General features: G+C 45.4%; 1 protein-coding gene across 3 annotated transcripts in view; it reads right to left on the bottom strand.

Moving 5' to 3' along the window:
* The window catches only part of NR1H4 (nuclear receptor subfamily 1 group H member 4), a 59,919-nt gene extending 50,840 nt beyond the window's left edge, over positions 1-9,079 (bottom strand). The window contains exon 1 of one of the 3 annotated variants that reach the window (XM_081128163.1): positions 8,900-9,079. The gene's annotated coding sequence lies outside the window, so the exon portion shown is untranslated. Of the gene's footprint in view, positions 1-1,197; positions 1,328-8,899 lie in introns of those variants that run through there. The other 2 variants (XM_081128165.1, XM_081128164.1) reach the window with 2 other exon arrangements.
* Positions 9,080-18,154: the final 9,075 nt, after the last annotated feature.

Raw genomic sequence — 18,154 nt, 5'->3', positions numbered from 1 at the left:
CTGAAGGTCCTGAGGGATAAGCCAGTGAAAGTTCAGTTGTTGCTATTAACGGGACCTCATTCATACTCAAAGACTATCTGAGGACTTGGGAAACTCAAGTTTTAATATGTGTATATGAATCGTTACATACATTTTCATTGTGTATATATTTATGTATAAATTATGTATAATAGTTGTATCTATATGTCTCCATATTATATAATAAATGGGCTGAAAAGTTCCTCAAAATTCATACAACTGCTGTTCTAGATAGAGTTTCTCTTATTTTGGGGATAGGAAATTCCAGTTTTCCATAATAATTTCCAGGAACCCACAATGTGCAGAGTCGGGAATTTTTTCTAATATTCAATCCAAACTTATACTCTGTGACTTAAGACCCAGTTGCTCTGGTCTGTTAAAAACAGGAGATTTCAGCTCTCTGACTCTTGCGTGAGGTTTCCCTCCATGCTAACTTTTTCTCACATTTGCCTTTTTTAACCTTCAGTCGTGTTCGCCCAGCTCCCTGTACTTCCCCAGCACAGCACAGCTCTCTGGTAGTTTCCAGGCACCATCACCTTCATTTGGGATTCTTTAGTGTATTTCCCTCCATACATTCATATCCACTTGGCACCTTCAGTTCAAGTGCCTGGCACACAATAAGCCCTCAAGAAATGCTGGCTCAACGAAATGGTTTGTATTAATTGCTTTTCTGGCTTAGCTCCTCCAGATTCCCTGACCTTGGCCTGCTCTTCCTGAAGAAGTGGCACGAGAGAGGGATTCCCTTCTTTTGGCACCAAGGACAGAATGTGTCACTATTACCCAAATGAAAGTTAATCCGCACCCGAGGATACTTTGTTCCATTGGTTTTTAGAGAGGGTAGAAGGGAGGCGGGAGGGAAGGAGAGCAGGAGAGAGAGAGAAACATCGATGAGAGAGACGCATTGTCTCCCACACACGCTCTAACTGGGGCCGGGGATCAAACCTGCACCAGGTACGTGCCCTTGGCTGGGAATCGAACTCGAGGCCTTCAGTGGGTGAGCCCGCTCTAACCACTGAGCTACACCGGCCAGGGCCCGTATTACATTCTTTAAAAAAAGTTTCTTTGGGAGTTTGAGATGATACCAAACTTACTTATTTAGGTAGGAAGATCTACATCTTCTTAATATTCATTTTTGCCTTTTAGGGGCAAGTATATCTTAATTCACTCAAATGTACTTACATCTCTTAGTTTTGTAGCTATTTCTCCATGTATGCCTGACCTCTCCATGATGCTTCCCCTGTCATGTATCTTCCCCGCCCCTCACCCACCATGTGGTAATTAACGATTTGACTTCATCTGTCTTTTCTTCTCCACTTTGTCACCAGATTGTAAACTCCTAGAAGGCAGAAATCATAGTTCGTATTTCTTTTGCATGCATGCATAGCTAGTAGTGCTATGCATCCACATGAATGATAGCTGTGGTCTAGTAGAAATGCCGTGGGGGGTGAGGAAGCATGAGAAGATTAGGGTGGAAAACCTGTTCTAACCTTTCAGAGCTACTCACCTAACACCCCCTCCCCACACTACACCCTGAGCCTCAGCTGCATGAGGGCTTAAAAATCTAAATAAAAGAGCTGCTATAAAGGTTAAAAGGTGAACTGTTCATAAGCAAAAAATTGGAAACAGCATAAATGTCCACCAACAAGAGAATGAATATAATAAAGAAATATTATAGTCACAACCAAATGCTACGCAGCACTTAGCGTTGAATAAACTAGGGCTATCTGTATTCATATGGACAAACTGAAACGCAGTATATTGAACAAAAGAATCAGGTTGCTGAATAATACATACAGTTTGACAAAATTGTATATATGTTTAAAATATGCAAAACAATGCTAATACCCTAACGCAAGGGTCAGCAAAGGGCCGAATCTGCCCTTTTGTTTACACATATCTGTGGCTGTTTTCTAGCAACAGTGGCAGAGTTAAGCAGTTGCAACACAGTCCATGTGGTCTGCAAAGCCTAAAATCTTCACTGCCTGGCCTTTATAGGAAAAGCTTGCGATCCCTGCTGTAACCTATAGAGACATGCAAGGAAGCGTTGCAGCTACATTCAGAATAGGGGTGCGGAGTGACTGGGCAGGTACACAGGGGATCGCCACAGCATCTGTGATGCCCTCCTGTGAGCCTGGGGGTAAATACAAGGGAGTTGATTACATTACTTAATTTTTGGTATGTTGGAATACTTCATAAAAAAAAGAGATTGAATGAAATTATATACAGGGTGGGGCAAAAGTAGCTTTACAGTTGTGAGTCCCCGAAACACAGTGTATTCTTGGGTTATTATTTATTAATTATTGTGTTATTTGCTATACGAACAACTGTAAACCTACTTTTGTCCCACCCTGTATGTAAAAAGCTTCTCATCTGTAGGATATGCAAGTTGATGCAGGGATTCTTTCTGACACACTCTTACACACACAAAAACATACATTTTTATGACTTTGAAGAGAAAGTAATTCCTTCCCATACGATGTTGGGGGGTCCTAACTGTGTTCAATGAGGCACTACTGGAAATTTTGAGTCGCACAATGAAATTTATCTTCAAGAAGATTACACTAATGAAAAAGTGGGACAGGAAGGGTCAGCAGTAAAGGAAGGAGGAAAATTGAGGGAATTTGTTGCTAAAGTGAGATGCTCAGGTGCCTGCCATGCTGGTATCTGCGGAGATGGGAAGGGAGGGACTTGAGTCCAGTTCACAGAAAGGAGAAAGGAAGAAGCCTGGTGATACCAAGGTTAAGCCTTCAGTATTGGTGGAAACAGGGACAAAATGTTTATTTTACTTTATGTTTATGTTTATTTGTATGATCTGTAAGCTGAGTCTTAATTTAAGGCCCCAGCAGCAGTTTCAGAAATGGTATGTGCTGTTTGTTTTGAATGCGATAAGACACTTAGTGACTGGCAGCCTCCACTCCCACTCTCTGGGTATCAGTTTTTACTTGTTTACACACTGTGTGTCACAGGAAGTTCACAGTGTATGGAGCTCCTCTGATTTATCATCAACCAGTTGCAAATAGAGACCTCAGAGACACCCTGTTCCAATTAAATAGCCTCAACTCTGACTTAGGAGAATCTCCGCTCTCAGAAGATCAAGATAAAAATCAATCACATGCGCCGATTGCCTACAAACTCATCGCACTCAAAGGCCCTGTCTTTGGTGGCATTTTTCTTAGATGAAACCAGCTGTTGATGGCAAAGCGCACATTTTGTTGAATGCCTATGTCATCCATTCCTAAAGGGCAGGAAAAAGTGAACTTCTTCCAGCCATCAACGCTTCCTGCCCAGGGAAAGCTCTGGATTCAGCCCACAGGCAAGAGGAATGTTCTTAAGGGCAAAGAAGAATCATGATCCTTCAAGCAGCTTAGTGGAAAAGTCAGGCAAGGGGACCCCCCCCCCATTAAAATAGCACAGGGATGGAAAGGGGCTGCACAAACCCCTTCAGGGGCGCAGCAAGGACAGCCAGTCAGTCATTCGGCATTCATTCACTGTCCCCTGTGTATCAGGCTTTCATGGAGGCCTTGAAAACAGGGTGGTGGCTGAGGCAGAAAAGCATGTCCCTGTCTTCATGGGGCTTACATTCCAGTGGGAGAGATGACTAATCTGCAAGTAAACACACGAGTTTTCCCATGACAATAGTAAGAAAATAAAGAAGATGAGGATGGAGAGGGTGATCCGGGAAGAGCTCTCAAGAGCGGACTTTTGACCTGGGATGTACAGGGTGATAAGGCAGAAGCCACATCAAGGGAAAGCAAGTCCAGGCAGGGTGGTCAGCAAGTGCTGAGGGCCAGGGCTGGGAGCGTGGAGGAGCAGCAGGAGCCCAGCGAGGTCCAGCGAGTGAGTGGAGGGGGGCAGGTCAGGCCTAAGGGGGGACGGCTCTCCGGTGGCCTGCCGACCACGGTAAAGAGCTTGGGTTTATTCTAAATGGAAGTCGTTGGCGGGCTTTAAGCAAGGGGTGTGACTAGAGGGAGGAAAGTCTTCTCAAGGGTGGAAGGCTGATTCTTGAGCTTCCTCTCGAAGGAGCCGGCATCAGACTGCGTGAAAGTCATGCGGTAGGAAAGGCATTGGAAGGGAAAATAGCAGGCCGTGCTCTCAGCAACCACCCATCACTCTCCCTGCTGTAGCTAGTGAGTCCAGCTCAAATCAGTGGAGGAAGGACGGCCTGTGCAAGAAACAGTGTCGGGAAAATCGGCTACTCCTCTGGCGTGTGTGGGGCAGGCCGGGGGGTGCGTGGAATAAAGGTTTCTATCTTGCATCGTTCTTGAAAATAGGTCTCAGGTGAATTAAAGACTTTAGAATTATGAAATTATTGGGACAATTACGTTTATGATCTTTATAAACTTAGGGATCGAGAAGGACTTACTCAACAGAAAATAAATTTAAAAAGAATAGATTTGACTACATTAAAATCAAGACGACAGAAATCAAGACACCATAAACAAAGCTAAATATATGGAAAAGACTGGGAGGAAATGTTTACAACATAAATAACAGCAAAAAAAAAGCACAAACAATACGTAAATAACTTGTATAAATAAAAACAGAAAGTATAAACAATCCAGAGCAAAAGCTGGCAAAGGATATGAAGAGGAAATTTACCAAAAGGGAAATACAAGTGGCCAATAAACATACAACACATCTGGAACTGATTAATAATTAGAAAAATGCAAATTAATATAACTAGATACCCTTTCCACCTATCAGATTGTCAAACCTTTTTAAATCTGATAATATTAAAAGTTGGAATGTATAGAAGTACATATTTTTATACACTGCTAGTGAGGCCATAGTCTTTCATTTTTGCAGGGTTTTTAGCAGTGTATGTTAAAATAAAATGCAATTCTAATTCTTAGGTATCTTCCCTGGAAAACCTTCACACATGTCCCCAAGGATGTTCACTGCAGCATTGCTCTTACGGTGAAAAGGTAGAAACCACCTAAATGACCATCGACGGTGAAATGACTGCATACACTGTGCTCAGTCTACAGTATCAAATACTAGGCTGTGGTGAAAGGACTGAGGTGGTTTTATGTGTGTTGTCATTGAAAGAAGAAAGTCAAGGATAATAGCTTTGGGTAGGTAAAGGGAGATTTTAGACTTAGTTATAAGGTTGTAAATTTTTTTTAATGTATTTTATTGATTTCAGAGAGAGAAAGGAAGAGGGAGAGAGAGAAACATCAATGATGAGAGAGAGTCATTGATCGGCTGCCTCCTGCACACCCCCTGCTGGGGGACCAAGCCCACAACCTGGGCATGTGCCCTGACCAGGAGTCGAACCTTGATCTCCTGGATCCTAGGTCGATGCTCAACTGCTGAGCCACGCCCGGCTAGGCTATAATTTTTTTATGAGATGAATTCATTGAGCATATCATTCTCCATTCTCCATTTGGCCAATTACACAGTTGGATGCCATAAGCAGGCACATTTAAATGCACTGGAAGAGAGGGTTGTTGTTTATACTCCCCACTCCCACAGATGCAGCATCTCCCACTGTCCACATCCACCGGACTTGTGCACTTGTCACACCTGATGAATCTACACTGACACATCATATCACCCAAAGTCTATCATTTACATCAGGGCTCACCCTTGGCGTTGTACATTCTATGGGTTTTCCACGATAGTATCATAGAGAATAGTTTCACTGCCCTTTAAAATCCTCTGTAGCCCAGCCGGGCGTGGCTCAGCAGTTGAGCGTCGACCTGGGATCCAGGCGATTGGGGTTCGATTCCTGGTCAGGGCACATGTCCGGATTGCGGGTTCGATCAATGACTCTTTCATCATTGATGTTTCTATCTCTCTCTCTCTCTCCTTTCCTCTCTCTGAAATCAATAAAGATATATTTTTTAAAAAATCCTCTGTAAAATGCATGCATTTTTAATATAGTATCAAAGGGTTCCCAGCCCCTTGAAACCCAATCATGGCCTCAGATTCAGAGTCTGGGCTGTAAAAGAGCAAGAATCCCACAGACAGCCCCTTTGGCATGATATTACTGTCCTGCCTCTTAACACCGGGCCACAACCAGCTTTTGCTCCCTAAGTGACAGGCTTGGCATCAAGGTTGAGAACTTCCAGTGCTCTCTAGGATGTGGAAGCAGATAGTTCTCTGTTTGGTCAGGGAAGATCTGAACCCCAGAAGAGGGGGCTCTTCTCTGCTCAGGGACACCCCCCAGCGAGATTATATTCTCCACGGACAAGTGTCTCCCAGAGAATCATGCTACCCAATTCTGCCAGGACCCAAAACTGCAAAGCTCCGCTGTTTCTCCTTTGCTTTGAACTAGTGACATTAATTAAAGTATAAAGGATCCAAGTTATCTCAGGATCCCTGGAACCCGGAAAAGTTCTTCTAAATCTATTTTAAAAATGGGAATGAAAATCTCAAAGTTCTATTAGAATTTTTATGTAAAAAATGAAGATTAATAAAAATTTACTTTTTATTCCTACATATTAATTTTAGCCACCAGAACTCTGTTACAATTCTAAGACCTAAGAATATGCTGACCATGCTCTCTTGTCCTGGGCAAGTATTTTTTCCTGGGTGATAGTTTATTTCCTGCGCAATATTACACTTCACAATCATGTTGCATTACATTAGCGTTGTGCTTACACAAATCTACTAAGAGGAGAGAAAGGAATAAATATTCCTTTTTTGCCAAAATTGGAAAGGGGCAAACCGAGGAAGGAAATAACCCACTGTGGAGGGCCAAGTGGTTAGGAGATTACAGAGAGAAGAGGGGGGTGGGAGAGAAGAGAGGAGGGCAGATATTTCTATATAAGGTTTGACTTTTGCCTCCCCATGCAGCTTGGTGACTAAGGACTGTCATACGGTGCTGCCTGGTAGCTACATCTCTGCTGATAGAAAATATAGGGGCGATAAATAAGACCTGGAAAGAAGACAATCGTTTCTATTTCTTTTCGCCCCTTCGTGTTCTATGTTGCTAGGCCTTAAGAGAAAAATGAGACGGTGAGCAGAATGAAGAGGAAACACTCCCTATCAAGAAAGGAACATATTCTTTATTCTCTTTTTTAACTCCCCACCTAATGACAACGTGAGCCTTTTGCATCCTCAGGGCATTGGCATTCGTAGCCCACAGCCTCTGTGAACCCCAGCAGCTCTGAGCTCCTCTCAGATGTCCCTGATCACGCCACCATGTGAGTTCTCGCAGTCTTTAATTAAGATGCTGATAACTGAAGTCTCTGATCACCTTTCCTGGACCGACCTCTGGGTTAAAGCAAATAGTGCTGAAAACCCTCCACTTCCCCTGATCAAGGTACAGTCATTAGAAAATGCCCTACGATTATTCAGAACTGTCCTGGGCCTCAACAGCTCACCCCGTCACGCTGAACAGTTTGCAGGCGGTCCACCCGCTCTGCCGTCGGTCCAGATTCCGAGCTCTCCCAGCCTCCGGCAGTATCAGAGTAGCGACAAAAAGACTTTGGAGCCCGAACGACCTGCCCTCGCCTTCAGATCCCGCTTGTCCTAACTGTGTGACCAGGGACAGGTAATCTGTCCTCTTGGAGCCTCAGTATCCTCATCGGTAAAATGAGTGTAAGAACAACTCCCATGGGGGGTTACTGTGAGAAGGAAATGCAATTTCGGTCAAGCCTGTGACAGGGCGGTAAACACTGCTCAGGGCGAGCCCCCCCCCACACTCATGAGCACACGCTCATTTCTCGTCCTTTCCTTCCCACGTTCTCAGGGGCCCACAGCGAGGGGCTGCTCCATGGGAGATGTGGGAACAGGAGGGAGAGCAAGGATGACATTACTTTCCCTCTCTGACTGTGGGGACAGGAGGACAGAGGGGCGTGGTGGAAAACACGGTGGCAATCCTGAGGAAGGGTCTCGGGACAGGAGTGTCACCCTGGCCGGCTCTTTATCAGCTCACTGGGGCTTGCATCAGCCATATTGCAACATTCTCAGCAAAACAGAGAAGTCCACGGTGCAAATGGCACAGGTCGATAATTTGGAAGGTGGCAGGTGGGGGAGGGTGGGCAACGCAAAGATGAAGGCGACTGTGACAGCTAGAGACCCAGCAAGGGCTCCCCAGCACCTTTCTCTATCCCTGTGGCAGATGCTCCTGAGGCTGGCGCTAGGGCAACGGCAGATTTCTTGAAAGCCGGGTGTGTTTCTCAGAGAAAGACTCCAAGGTGAGCCATGCACTCCCCACCCCCTCACTTCTAAATAAAAGCTCCATTGAGAGAAGCGCCCCAGGCTCACCCCATGGCTGCTAATTCCCTGGCATCCCCCTGGCAGCAAGCAGGCCAGGGGATGCCTTATCTGTAGATGCAGACCCTGGGCAATTTTAATAATGAAGTTCTTCCTAACATTTTCCATCTTCTCAAATAGCTCCATCTGCTATTAATATGAGAAATGAAAAGCGATAGAAGGGTTACAATGAAAGTCAAAGCAGGAAACTTGTTAAACCTACTCTTCTAAGAAGAGCTTTTATTTCAGTTAAGCGTAACTTAATCACTGCCCTGTGCCTGCTTTCCAAGTCGTCTGACATTAGCAATATTCCCCAAACGCACACCAGGAATTGATAAATCCCCCAAATATCACACATATACAAGTCGCATCATCTGTGGAATCAGAAGAAAGACATGTCCAAACATGCTGTCCCCGGTGATTCTGCCGGGTGACCCCAATTTAAGAAGATATTTCTAAATAATCTCTCAATAAGGTCAACAGCTTATTTTTCAGTAACGTCAGGTTAGACCCATTAACTTTTGCTTCTTTTGGTTTGCTTTTAAGAATTTTTTTTTTAACTTTCAGGATTTTATATGAAATTCTACTAACCTAGAATTTAATTGTCGACCAACCTTCCTGATGCTAAAGAGGACGACCTCCCCTCTGAAGCCTTGAGATAGAGATAGGTACTCACTCGATTGTCCTAGGTCGGAGATGAACTTTCAAGGCCCTGGGAGGATCCCGAGTCCAGCCTTCCTCTCCAAATTGCAGGAATTTTTCTACCAACGCTCAGAATCCGAGTTTGCGTTGGGGTGAGTCCAGGGGATGACGGAGTGAGGAGGAGGGAGCTCCAGCAGAAGCTGTGGGTGACCGCGGTGGGCGGCCTCCCGGCCCAGCAGCAGCATCTCCTCCTTGGCTCCGTGCCTCGTGGACGCAGATTAGTCATTAACAATCCTTTCCCTGCTAAATGATATAAACACAGAAAGGGAGAACCTCGAGATTCCCAGGCCCGGCTCCAGAGCCCCAGAGCACGGGAGGTGACGAAGCCCAGGAGCCTGAAGCTTTCCTTTTAAAACACTTCTCCTGAGGCTGCTTTGTGGGGTTCCGCGTACCCAGATTTCCATACACATCATCTAAAAATGAACAGTCATCTCCCTTCTCTCTCTCCAATTTCTTTTAAGTTTCCCACCTCCCAGGGACTGAGGTTAGAAGCCCTGAGCCTTCTGGACCTCGCCCTCCCCAGGCGACCTACGTCGGGTAAGAACAGATCCTCGTGGGCTCTGTCCTTGGAATGTTTCTTACTTTCATCCCACCCTTTTCCTCTGCTAATTTGGGTCTGTTACAACTTCCCCTCTTAAGAAAAACATTGGCCGCCTAACTCTTTTCTCTTCTTTCCTGTCTTTTTTTCTCTTTTCCCAATTGCATAGCAGCATAAGCATGAGCTCTGCTCAGAGGCCTGCTCGCCGGTTAGACCTTCGGCAGACACGTAGCCTCTCCGGGCCCCAGCTTCCTCAGCTGTGAGATGCGGCTGGAGGAACCAGCTCACGACTGCGTTGAGATCACACGCATCTGAACACGTGTAAAATGTCTACAGAACTGCCCGGCGTACAGCAAGCACCCAATAAATGTTAGCCATTGTTTCCTTCCTTGAACAAATATTGTTTGTGCGCCACGTACCCAGCACCTCGCCAGATTCTGCTCATCAAAACCCCCCAAGGGGTTTGTTTCCATTGCCTAGAAAATACGGGTAAAATGCTACGTGTGGCCTGACTTTAGAACCCCCTCCACAGCCTGCCAATCTAGCCTGGATCTACCTTCCGAGCATTTTCTCACACCCTGCCTCTTCAGAGGCCCACACCTCTTGCCCACAGATGCCAAGCTCCCCCTTTGACCTGAATTCCCTTCCTTTCATAGCCATGCGGCTTCCAGGCCCATGGAGAACGCCGGGTTCTCCCTGAAGCCAACCCCATCTCTCATCTGCACTGTTCTCCCCACCCCACTTCCCCCATCCTTCACTGTCCCTAACTCCTCAGACCCTGTACATTAGTTACCTACTTATCTCTGTTACAACTGCAGAGTTTTTAGAGGAAAAACACGGTAGCAGACTTTCCTTGGTATCCATCCCTGGGCTTAGCACAGTGCCTCTCATGGAAAGAGTACTGCATAACTGTTTGCTAATTAAATCAATGAGTGAGCTGAGAAAATAACAATTTTCCTAAGTAACGTGTTCTGTACACACATGGTTGTGCACGTGTGTGCATGTGTTTGTGTGAATGTGTGTGCACAGTGTTCCTCAACTCTGTTAGTAATGCTATATTTTACCTTTCTGATTACATAGCACGTGTAGGCCTCACAGGCTCACACTCCCTGCCCCGGTGCGGTCCCGCTACACTGAGGCACCCCCCCATGCACCCTTTGTCACAAGGAAGAGGGGAACCGAGCCCTGTAAACCCTCCCTGGCCCATTTGGGCATCTTCGTAATGACCGCATCTCTGGGCTGCGCGAGGACTCCTGCCTGGCCCCAGCCCAGCCCTTCTTGGACGACGGGAGCCTATGTCGTGATTCATTCTTTCCAGCCGCGGTGGGAGGTGGTGGCTGAGGACCCAGACTCTGGAGCCAGCCGCCTGGCATTTCACGCTGACTCTCATACTTGCCCACTGGGCTAGGCCTGAGGACTCGGGTGCGCTGGGGGTGAGAGGTAATGAGGGGGACCAAGGGAACATTTCGGGGCAAGGAAAAGGCAGCCGCGAAGGCTCTGAGGCAGGAGGCAGCTTGGAGAATCCCGTGAAACAAAGAGAAGGCCAGTGTTCTTCAACTAAGAGTGTGGGGGGGCGCAGGGAAATGGGGGACAGGTAGGAACAGCGGTGTGCTGGGAAATGGTTAACAACCAGCCCCCCGAGGGGACGGGGCACACGTGCGCTCACACACACACACACACACACACACAACCACGCTTATTTAAAATTTTTCTGATGCAATAGGTGTGTAATTCATGCTTTACAAATAACAGAATACGCAATTTTGCACATTTCTGTAAAATCCCATGTAGGCGATTGATTCTCACGGAATTCTTTCGCTGAGTTTTGTGTTGGGGGCCCACTTACGGCTGCAGTTCAACCATGACCTGACAAATGGAATTGCATCCCAGCCCACTAACTCTTTTCCCAATGTATTTATTACCGTGAAATCGCACACGTGATCGATGGTTAAACTGCTACTTATAGACAAATCATGTTCATTCAGTTGGAAGCCGCCTTCAGCTCCAACACTACGCATGTTGGAAACTTACTTGTTTGTCAGTGACATGAGCGGCTTCTTTGCTGAATTACATAATGTTTTTGAATACCGGAACGACATTTATTCAAACATTTTTGTGTGACCTTCACAATGCTTCACAATGTAACAGCTATAAACATGACATACTTTTAAGTTTAATCAGCATTTTTAACATTTTCCCCCTCACTTAGACAGGGGTCAGCAAACTGTTTCTCTGAAGGGCCAGAAAGTAAATATTTGAGGTTTTGAGCTATATCTAGGATCATTTCCTCGGCCTGCTTTTCTGGAGGTGGGATTACTAGGTCAGAGTGAATACACTTTTAAGACTCTACAGTAAATTTAGCAAACTGCTTTCAGAAAGATTGTGTCGATTTATATTCCCCCAGTGGGATCCAAGTGTGACTATTTCTGCCCCTTTGGAAGTATATGGGGACCTCGATGGGTCTTTTCTTTTTTTGGGGGGACCGTTCCTATGAAATGCCTCCAGTCTTCACCTGCCCTTCCCAATAGAGAAGCAACATAGACATTCAGGCAGCGTTTTTTGAATTGTGTGATATGACCCATTAGTGGTTCATAAAGTCAATTTAGTGGGTCATGACCATTATTTGTTTGTTGTCAATGAACTAGCATATTAAAAAATAGCATAGCAAATAGTTGCATGGCAAGTAGAAAGGCAGGCACCAGCAAACAGAGCTTTTGTTCCACTTATATGTGTGTGTTGATGAGACCTAGATTTCAGTGTAACACAGCTTAGGAAGGTCACAGTTTAGAAAGTTTGAAAAGCACAGATCAGTCAAAAGATCATTGAATTGGGGCCCATGAGACTTGGATTCTGGACATAATTTGGTCAAGAAGGAAACCAAGAGAAAAGAGAAAGGACTCACATCCCATTTAGACTCTCTAGTGGGGGAACATTGATGGAAATGTGAACTCTCAAAGGTACATTAGCTGCTTTAAAAAGAGTATAACAGCCCAGCCAGTGTGGCTCAGCGGTTGAGCACTGACCTATGATCCAGGAGGTCGATATTCGATTCCCCGTCAGGGCACATGCCTGTGTTTCGGGCTCAATCCCCAGCAGGGGGCATGTAGGAGGCAGCCGATCAGTGACTCTCTGAGAGAGATGTTTCTCTCTCTCTCTCCTTCTTCCTAAAATTAATAAAAATCTATTAAAAAATAAAAAGAGTATAACATGCCAGTTTTATAATATGGGAAATGATACATTTCTGTGTGTGACAAGTAATCCATACCTTTCTTCCCACGTATTTCCTCTCCACATTATGTCTGTGGTTATAGACCTGGCTTTGCCTCTCCCCAGCTGTGCTTGGAACTTAATCAACTCATTTAATCTCCGTAAGCCTTGGCGTCCCCACCTGTACCATGAGGATGTTCAACTAGGTGACAGCCAGGGTTCCATCCACATCTGGATCTCAGGAGTCTGATGCAAGCATGAGCTGTGCTGAGCTGACCCAGTGTACCTTCCAGCAATCCATTAACAGGGCCGTTTCATGAGCACGTAACCTGCTCAGTCACACAGGGTCCCTCACTTAGAAGGCCCTGTTGGATTCACATTCTGCTGTTATTCTTTTGAAACTCTTAATTTTTCAACAAAGGTCTTCATATTTTCATTTTCTGCTGAACCCCACAAATTATGTAGCTGGTGCAGTCTATGAATTCGGACAATACGAAGTCTTCCTGATAGGACGGTGGAATTTTTTCCTTGGGCACTGCTGAGAGCTGAAGCAGCGACTCTCAGCCTCGGGGAATAAAGCACCGGACGCTTAGAGGGCTCATGATGTGCACTGTTTCCAAAGTCCGCTGTGCGCGAGAACAGCACGTAAGGGAAGCTCTTTAGAACCTTTGTTCTGCGAAGGCTTGTGTTCGATTGTTCCGCCCCAGCTGGAGTGGATTGTCCAAACTGCATTCAACTCTCATCAAAACAGTCTTAAAATAGGATGGCCCATTTGATGCCATGGGCTGCTACATGGGTTCATTGGATGTGAAACATTTGCGGGAGGTTCTTAATAAAAATATGATAGGAAGATGAAGGTCAGCGTTGGACTTGAGTGCTATATTATGACCAACCTGCATCGAAAACCCAGAGGTTGCCAAAAAGATTATTAATAGGTAAAACAAAGTGCCACATTTGGGGACATGGCCCATTTCATATTTGGAAAGGTCCCTATCTGTTTGGGAATTTAGCCGCTAGCTCAATGCTAGATCTGTCTTCAATGGAGGCAAATCTACTTATCACCAGGAAAGTATATTTTTAGAGCTTTCCAGTGGTTGGGATGATGTATCTACACTGCTCCTTTTGTGTTTCAAGGGCTGGATATAGGTTATGACTGTGGAGCTGAACCAGAAATGATGAAAACCATATGCTGGTCACCTAAGAAATGTGTCTGATACAAAGAAGTCAGTCAACTAGGTACTCAAAACATTGGTCTTTACACATAGAATAAACCTTATTAAGCATCACTACTCAAAGGCTTGTACACACTTTGCAGAATTACCAAATATGACATGGTCATATGACGTGAATGTAATCTCTCCTCTGTGTCCTCAAAGCACCCCATGCTCAGCCCTCTGAAAGCACGTGCTATTCTTTATTGCAGTGATTTATCGCCTTATCTTCACTGGCCTGTGAGCTCCTTGAATGTAAGCACTATGGTGTTTTTCATCTCTGTATCCCTAATCCCAGCACAGCACCAAGCCTGCTTTAGGTGATCAATAAGCCTCTACAGTTAAGTAAACAAACAAATGGCACATTATATACAAAGGGCTCCTACAAATCAGTAAGAAAAAGACCAACAACACCAAACAAAAATGGGTAAAGCATGTGAAAAGATGGTACCCAGAAAAGGAAATACAAATAACCATTAAGCATAAAGACATCCAAACCCAATTACAATAAGAGACATGCAAGTTAAAACCACACCCAGGTTTCATTCTTCACCTGTCAGATGGGCAAAGATAAAAAGAAGTCCACTAACATCTTGTGCCAGGGACAGTGAAGAAACAAGCACTTTCCTGTGTTGCTGGTGGGGATATAAATTGGGACAACCTCTGAGGAGGGCAAATTGCAAGTGTGCATGACCCTTTAGCGAGCAACTCCACCTCCAGAAATCTGCCCTAACAGAGAGATGCACAGATGTGCAAACCGATGCTTGAACAGGGAGATAAATTCACCTGCTATGCTCCAGGCTGCTGTACTAATTGTTAAAATATTGAAATTCTTATTTATTGGTAAACACCGCTGCCCTGTCATCCAGTCCCTTCCCCTAACCCCCCAGACCTTGCTGCAGCCCAGCAATTCAAGAGGGAACCCCTGATACTGCAGGACCGTGCCTCAGCGGGTGGCCAGCATCACTCTGATTGCTCAGGGCTTGTGCTGGAAGGGTTGTTAAATATGTGGACATCATTCCTATGTTCACTGCAGCAATAGCAAAGCTTGGGGAACAGCCTGATCAGAAACCAACACTTACTGAGAGCTTCCTGTGTGCCATACACTATTCAAAGTGTTTTACATTGACTAACGTATTTACTCGTCACAATATCCCTAGAAGGAGGTACTATTGCAGTTCCCATTTTTCAGATGAGAACACTGAGGCACAGACAAGTAAGTTGCCCAAGGTCATATAGCTAATAAGCAAAAGCCAAAATTCTATTAACGTATCTGATTTTAAAGCCTCCGCTCTCAAAACCAAATGCCCTTCGATAGGGGTTAGTGACATCAATTAGGGTATCTCCATAAAATGGAATATTATACAGCCATAAAGAAGATGAGGAAGCTCTTTACACACCCACGATGGAATGGAATCCAAGCGATACTACCAAGTGAAAAGAAAGTACAGAAAAATGTGTGTAGTTAGCCATTGTAGGTACACACACGTATGTGTGGTGTGTGTGCATTTATATCTGTGTGTATACTATGTGCACATACTGCCTATTTTAAAAATTAAACAGCAAATTAATTTTTTAAATGAATGAGATGGTATGTACACAAGGATTCTGAAGCAGAAAGTGGAAAGTGCTGACAGAGGAATAGAAAAGGTGTGCAGGTGGCAGAGATGGGTGAGAGTCCATCTTCCAGGTCATCAGAAAGAGCTGAGCTTGTGAGCAGAGCCTTTAAAGATGGGCACGTGCTGAGGATAGCGGGAGAGTGGGGCAGGGCACTTTAAGGGAAGGGCCAGGGGTAAGAAGTCCATGACAGAGTTTACCACCAAATGAGGCTGAGGTCCCTGGAGGTCCCTGGGCCCTCCACAGTTGTGAGCAGAAGCACAGGAAGCTAAGATCTGGGAGGTGGGGGGGCTGGGAGGGGCTGTAAGGGGCCCTTGAGTGCTGATTAGGAGTCAGCCCAGCGGTGCCCATTTTAGGGAAATTCCAAGGAAGGGCCTCAGCCCCGTCCTGTCCCACATCCCGGGCTGGTAAGGAGCTAAGCTGTGGGCCATTCTCTAAGGAATGGGCAAGACACAGAGAAGTCATTAAAGGGCTGCGGGAAACAGGGCCCAGGGACAAGGGTTCAGGAGCTGAGGCTGTTGGTTCTGGAGGAGACTCGCTGTCCCCAGCCTGACCACGCAGCCCGGGCAGGGGGATGGCGCCCAGCTGCTCTCTGCTCCACAAAGGGGACAAAGAGGGTAAGGGCTTCGGCTGCAGCCTGAACGGTTTCATTAGATTCAGAGAAAACCTGTCCATCAGAAAAACAACAAAGCCGTTAATCCCCGAGGGAGCAGACTCTGAGGGAAGACTGGGCTTTGCTCTCCCTCCCTCCGGATCAGACCAGGCGACGCAGGAGCAGCTGGATTTGGACCGGTCATCCCTTCTGTATCCCAGTGTCTTCATCCTGAACTGTGGGGAATAATACTAACCTCAGGAGGTTGTTACAAGGGTTAAAGAAATCCTGTGTGTAAAGCATTTCAGACAGGGCCTAACGTAAATTCTGAATAAACAGTTATTGAGCTTTAGGGTAAAATAGTATCCAGTAACTATTAAGGTGGGGTTTTTTCCCCTTTAATCTTCACCCAAGGATATTTTTTCCATTGCTTTTCAGAGAGTGGGAGGGAGAGAGAGAGAGAAACACTGATGTAAGAGTGTTGCCTCCCGCAAGCTCGAGCCTGCAACGGAGACATGCCAGAGTCAAACCCGGGACCCTTCAGTCCCTGGGCAGAGGCTCTAACCACTGAGCCAAGCCAGCTAGGGCACTATTAAGGTCTTAAGTGATTTAGACGGTGACTTGGGATGGTCCCTTAAGGTCTCTTTGTTTCAAGCAAATATCCCAAGTCCTTCATCGAAAGTTTTACGTCCACAGTTTTAGAATGAAATTCTAAGTTTTCTGGAATAAATATTAGACCACTCATCTCATCTGCTTTGGTTGTAAAGAGCTCTGGTGTCATCCATGTTCCCCAAAGTCCCCTTTCTAACAGCCTCCTCTCCCTCTGGAGAAATGCAGTGCAGAGCAGAGTTTTTCAAATCTTTTGGTTTGTGACCCACAGTAATAAATAAATTTCATATCACAACACAGGACACACACACACATTCATATATGCATAACTGAAATGAAAGTGTGCAAGAAAATGCTGAGGCTTTCTACTTGTCATCTATGCTAATATTTTCTATTTTATTTTACTCTGACTTTTAAAAACACTGGTGATGACCCACTAGGTTGATTTCATGGCCCACCAGTGTATTGTCACCCGTAGCTTGAGCAACTTGTGTAAAGTCTAAGAGCTGTGACTTCTGGCGCCAGTGGCAACAATGGGCAAGTTTCTTAACTGCTCTAGGATCTGCTTGCACATGGGTAAAAGGGGATTAAGTGATCTATACCTTAGTATCTCAGGAAGTTTAATTTAGGACCCCAAATGCACTGTGCCTAATATTTATTTAGTAGATCATCCTCAATAAAAGTTGATTATATCATGACAATGGCTGCAACGAATCTCTGCACTGAAGCTGGGTGTAGCGCCCGGCCCCGAGCCTCATCGCTGTGAGTTTGGAGGGTTCTTCTCCGGTCCTGGCGCTTGGTTTCCCCATTGATGGCATATACTCAGCAGCAAACCAGAGAAGAACTTCCGAGCAAAGGGAGAGGGGGAAGCAATGCAAGAGACCGAAGGCTCCCCCAAACATGGGAAGACTGCACTTAGTATTCAAGTCCCGATGAGGGTGAGTGATCAAGAGCCAGAGAGAGGGGTGTTATGTCCTGCACCCTCCATTTAAAAGGCGAGGCAAAACAGAATATGATTTAGGAAAACATATTCCATTCCAAGGGGCAGAAATACAAGAAAATAACTAAACATATTGTTTCTTAAAGGAATACATTTTGCGTGCTGAAAAAAATCCCTGTGAAAGAGCTCTTTCTCCAACTAAGATGAATGAGAGATACCACCATAGTGTGAAATAAGTTGGGCATTTTATGCATAAGCATGCATCCCACAGGCTCCCTTTAACCTGGCAGTTATCATTCCTCCTTGGTCCTGAAAGAAGTAAATGCGGTTTTTAGATTTTGCTTCTATCGTTTCTAAGCATGACTAGTGCAGCAGATATTAATGGAACGATCGTGTGTGTGATGTCCCTCTGCTCTCCAGTCTCCCTCCCAGAAAGCCACCACTGCAAGCAGGTAGCTAAACCTTATGTATTTCCCTTTCTTTGCACCTCCCTTAAACAGAAACACACACACACA

This window comes from Miniopterus schreibersii (genome assembly GCF_964146895.1).
Source record: "Miniopterus schreibersii genome assembly, chromosome: 2".
Lineage (NCBI taxonomy): Eukaryota > Metazoa > Chordata > Mammalia > Chiroptera > Miniopteridae > Miniopterus > Miniopterus schreibersii.
Note: the sequence above shows the minus strand (reverse complement) of the source record. Positions and strands in the feature narration are given on the sequence as shown.